The sequence below is a fragment of the Helianthus annuus genome, chromosome 5, assembly GCF_002127325.2.
Source record: "Helianthus annuus cultivar XRQ/B chromosome 5, HanXRQr2.0-SUNRISE, whole genome shotgun sequence".
Taxonomy (NCBI): Eukaryota; Viridiplantae; Streptophyta; class Magnoliopsida; order Asterales; family Asteraceae; genus Helianthus; species Helianthus annuus.
The window spans coordinates 107,923,176-107,928,896 of record NC_035437.2 but is presented as its reverse complement, the minus strand read 5'-3'; positions in this window follow the sequence as shown (position 1 = coordinate 107,928,896).

Below are 5,721 nucleotides of genomic sequence, written 5' to 3'. Positions count from 1 at the left end.
ATATTTTAACGTGTTAGCACCGTAATAACTAAACTGAAAACAACCGAATTTCCAACGTGTAGGACGTGTGGGTCCTATTATTATATATTAGATTATTCAAAATCGTTTTTTATGACGGAGTGACTATCCTTACCACGTCATTTTATTTATGATTTGATATTCGGTATCTGTTTGCCGTTGCTGACACGCCTTTTATAGAAATTTGGGTCCCGCCGCAACGCGCGACTAAAAAGTAACTAGTTTAGATAAAGAAGTTACTATCATTTTTAGTCTCCGAGTTAGGTTACATCTTTGGCACAAATAATATATCTTTTATGGATTAGGATCAAATACAAAGGATCCTAATTGTAAGAAGTGTAAGAAGGATTTATAGAGTGACAAGTGTCCAATAACCTAAAAAAACCCACTACACAAAAAAACCCCACTACAAAACCTAAAAAAAACCCACTACACACCGAGGGGGTGGGGGTGGGTGTTTAGGTTTTTGGGTGGGGGTGGGGGGGTTAGGTTTTTCGGGGGGTTTTTTTGGTGAGGTATAGTTTTTTTTTTTTTTTTGCGGGGGGGGGGGGGGGGGTTAGATTTTTTGGAGGTTTTTTTTGGTGAGGTATAGTTTTTTTTTTTTTTTTTTTTTTTTTTTTTTGCGGGGGGGGGGGGGGGGGGGGTTAGGTTTTTGGGGTGGGGGGGGTTAGGTTTTTGGGTGGTGGTGGGATGGGGTGGGAGTGGGTGTTTAGGTTTTTGGTGGTGATGTAGTGGGTTTAGTTTTAGCTTATTGGACACTTATCACTCTATAAATCCTTCTTACACTTCTTACAATTAGAAGCCTTTGTAGAATAACTTGACCCTATCTTTTATATTTAAATACTAGTTTGAAAGGTGTATGAGTTAGGAAACGCTTATGACTCGTTTAGATAAACAAGTTATAAGTTATTCTAGGTTATGGTTATGTCTTTGACACAAAATCTTTTGTAAAATGTGTCCACGTTAAAGAACACATACGATCTGTTAGAAAATCAAGTTACATGATTTTTAAATGAGTCCAAATTATGGTTTTGAACACTATACGAAATACCTGAATCGGGTTTTGTTTCTTGGACCTAAAGGTGTACGAACTATCAACTACGAAGCAACTTTCCGGTGGGCAGTGGCCTCGCGCCATGGCTTATGGCTGAGAAGTGGGCTTTGTGGACTGGCCTTGTTTTTTTCGTTTTTTCTTTTACTTCTGGGCTTTTGAGTGTTGATGTTTGATGCTTCTAGAGGTGAAAAAAAACTGGTTTCGAAACCAAACCGAGAGAAAGACAGGAACCAGGTCCTGCCAAGAACCGGTTATTAAAGAACCGACTTCATACCCGACTTTACCTACTGGTTCTTCATCGGCTCTACATTTTTATGTAGGTTCGGATTCCATAATCAGGTATTAAAAAGTAAAAACTAGTTCAAGAACCGGTTTCATACCTGACCCCGATAATTAAAAACTAAAATGGAAAATGTAGTTTTAAACTTGTAGTTTCTCTGTGTTTTTGTGATGTTTTGCAATTCTTTGTTGAAATAAAATTTAAAAAAAAATGTGGAGTTCATTGTTAACAATTATATACATTTTGTTGATAAAAGACGATGAATAGTAACTTTATTTTTATAATAATATATAGTTTTTTATTATTATTATTTAATATATTATAAAAGTTTATTATTATATTTACTTTTAATAACATATTTTTTTATTTTTTTCCTTTTTTAAAACCATATATTTCCTTTACCATTTTTAATAATTCTTTTTAAAACATATATTAATTTATCAATTAATTGATACTTCTTTAATAATTCATGTTAACTTTTTTTCTAAAAACTTAAATACGTAGTTGTGCTTATTTTTTCTCTCGACATTCCGTTATAAGTATTGTTAAAAACGAAGTTGTACTCAAAACAAAGTATTTATTTGGTATCATAAAATTGTTCGATGATAAACTAAACCGTTCTAATGGTCTGACTTTCTAAACAACATACTTTATTTTCAAATCATGTTTGTTTTACATTATCAACATACTTTAGGTTTTTGGGGTGGGGGGGGGAGTTAGATTTTTTGGAGGTTTTTTTGGTGAGGTATAGTTTTTTTTTTTTTTTTTGCGGGGGGAGGGGGGGGGGGGTTAGGTTTTTGGGTGGTGGTGGGGTGGGGTGAGAGTGGGTGTTTAGGTTTTTGGTGGTGATGTAGTGGGTTTAGTTTTAGCTTATTGAACACTTGTCACTCTATAAATCCTTCTTACACTTCTTACAATTAGAAGCCTTTGTAGAATAACTTGACCCTATCTTTTATATTTAAATACTAGTTTGAAAGGTGTATGAGTTAGGAAACGCTTATGACTCGTTTAGATAAACAAGTTATAAGTTATTCTAGGTTATGGTTATGTCTTTGACACAAAATCTTTTGTAAAACGTGTCCACGTTAAAGAACACATACGATCTGTTAGAAAATCAAGTTACATGATTTTTAAATGAGTCCAAATTATGGTTTTGAACACTATACGAAATACCTGAATTGGGTTTTGTTTCTTGGACCTAAAGGTGTACGAACTATCAACTACGAAGCAACTTTCCGGTGGGCAGTGGCCTCACGCCATGGCTTATGGTTGAGAAGTGGGCTTTGTGGACTGGCCTTGTTTTTTTCGTTTTTTCTTTTACTTCTGGGCTTTTGAGTGTTGATGTTTGATGCTTCTAGAGGTGAAAAAAAAATTGGTTTCGAAACCAAACCGAGAGAAAGCCAGGAACCAGGTCCTGCCAAGAACCGGTTATTAAAGAACCGGCTTCATACCCGACTTTACCTACTGGTTCTTCATCGGCTCTACATTTTTATGTAGGTTCGGGTTCCATAAGCAGGTATTAAAAAGTAAAAACTAGTTCAAGAACCGGTTTCATACCTGACCCCGATAATTAAAAACTAAAATGGAAAATGTAGTTTTGAACTTGTAGTTTCTATGTGTTTTTGTGATGTTTTGCAATTCTTTGTTAAAATAAAATTTAAAAAAAAAAAGTGGAGTTCATTGTTAACAATTATATACATTTTGTTGATAAAAGACGATGAATAGTAACTTTATTTTTATAATAATATATAGTTTTTTATTATTTTTATTTAATATATTATAAAAGTTTATTATTATATTTACTTTTAGTAACATATCTTTTTATTTTTTTCCTTTTTTAAAACCATATATTTCCTTTACCATTTTTAATAATTCTTTTTTAAAACATATATTAATTTATCAATTAATTGATACTTCTTTAATAATTCATGTTAACTTTTTTTCTAAAAACTTAAATACGTAGTTGTGCTTGATTTTTTCTCTCGACATTCCGTTATAAGTATTGTTAAAAACGAAGTTGTACTCAAAACAAAGTATTTATTTGGTATCATAAAATTGTTCGATGATAAACTAAACCGTTCTAATGGTCTGACTTTCTAAACAACATACTTTATTTTCAAATCATGTTTGTTTTACATTATCAACATACTTAGGTTTTTGGGGTGGGGGGGGGGGTTAGATTTTTTGGAGGTTTTTTTGGTGAGGTATAGTTTTTTTTTTTTTTTTTTTTTTTTTTTTTTTTGCGGGGGGGGGGGGGGGGGGGGGTGGGTGGGTTAGGTTTTTGGGTGGTGGTGGGGTGGGGTGGGAGTGGGTGTTTAGGTTTTTGGTGGTGATGTAGTGGGTTTAGTTTTAGCTTATTGGACACTTGTCACTCTATAAATCATTCTTACACTTCTTACAATTAGAAGCCTTTGTAGAATAACTTGACCCTATCTTTTATATTTAAATACTAGTTTGAAAGGTGTATGAGTTAGGAAACGCTTATGACTCGTTTAGATAAACAAGTTATAAGTTATTCTAGGTTATGGTTATGTCTTTGACACAAAATCTTTTGTAAAACGTGTCCACGTTAAAGAACACATACGATCTGTTAGAAAATCAAGTTAAATGATTTTTAAATGAGTCCAAATTATGGTTTTGAACACTATACGAAATACCTGAATCGGGTTTTGTTTCTTGGACCTAAAGGTGTACGAACTATCAACTACGAAGCAACTTTCCGGTGGGCAGTGGCCTCGCGCCATGGCTTATGGTTGAGAAGTGGGCTTTGTGGACTGGCCTTGTTTTTTTCGTTTTTTCTTTTACTTCTGGGCTTTTGAGTGTTGATGTTTGATGCTTCTAGAGGTGAAAAAAAAAATTGGTTTCGAAACCAAACCGAGAGAAAGCCAGGAACCAGGTCCTGCCAAGAACCGGTTATTAAAGAACCGGCTTCATACCCGACTTTACCTACTGGTTCTTCATCGGCTCTACATTTTTATGTAGGTTCGGGTTCCATAATCAGGTATTAAAAAGTAAAAACTAGTTCAAGAACCGGTTTCATACCTGACCCCGATAATTAAAAACTAAAATGGAAAATGTAGTTTTGAACTTGTAGTTTCTCTGTGTTTTTGTGATGTTTTGCAATTCTTTGTTAAAATAAAATTTAAAAAAAATGTGGAGTTCATTGTTAACAATTATATACATTTTATTGATAAAAGACGATGAATAGTAACTTTATTTTTATAATAATATATAGTTTTTTATTATTTTTATTTAATATATTATAAAAGTTTATTATTATATTTACTTTTAATAACATATTTTTTTATTTTTTTCCTTTTTTAAAACCATATATTTCCTTTACCATTTTTAATAATTCTTTTTTAAAACATATATTAATTTATCAATTAATTGATACTTCTTTAATAATTCATGTTAACTTTTTTTCTAAAAACTTAAATACGTAGTTGTGTTTGATTTTTTCTCTCGACATTCCGTTATAAGTATTGTTAAAAACGAAGTTGTACTCAAAACAAAGTATTTATTTGGTATCATAAAATTGTTCGATGATAAACTAAACCGTTCTAATGGTCTGACTTTCTAAACAACATACTTTATTTTCAAATCATGTTTGTTTTACATTATCATTTAATCGGTTTCACCGCAACGCGCAACGTAAAAAAACTAATAAAACATTAAAACTCATGTGCCTTATCATCCCCACACCAATTATTCATCATTTATTATTGTTCTTTTTAAACTATTTTGTTTTTATGTTGTTACTTTATTCTTAGCTTTTAACCTTTTTTATTCTATTTTGGGCACGTTTTACAAAACTCATCCAGTCATCCATATTGGTGAATAATTTTAGGCCCCCCCTTATTCCCACACCCCCTAGATCTTATTTTCACATCCCTAGTGTATACGGGTCGTATACAAAATATACGGCCCGTATAGAATGTTTTTGAATAGGAAAATGCGCAGAGAATGTTTCTTTTTTTGATTTTGTTATATACGGCCCGTATATAGTTATACGAGCCGTATACAAGTGTATACGATTTATAAAAAGTATACGACTCAATGGATTTATTTCTGAGGTTTTTGATGTTTACCAAATGTATACGGGCCGTATAACTGTATACGGGCCGTATAGATTGATGTTTTTCAATTATCACGTTTTTTCCCGTAAAAACACCATCATTCTAGGGTTTCTAAACTCTTCATCACCTTTAAACAACGTTGATCGGAACACGCCGCTTAAATCGGAGCACAAGTAGAGTAACGTTACCGATCAGTCTGTTGATCAAGTAACTAGCAGAAGAACCCGACACAAACAAGTTCTCCACAGTTTGTTATTCAGATCTCTATTCGGTCATCTTTCCAAACCAAA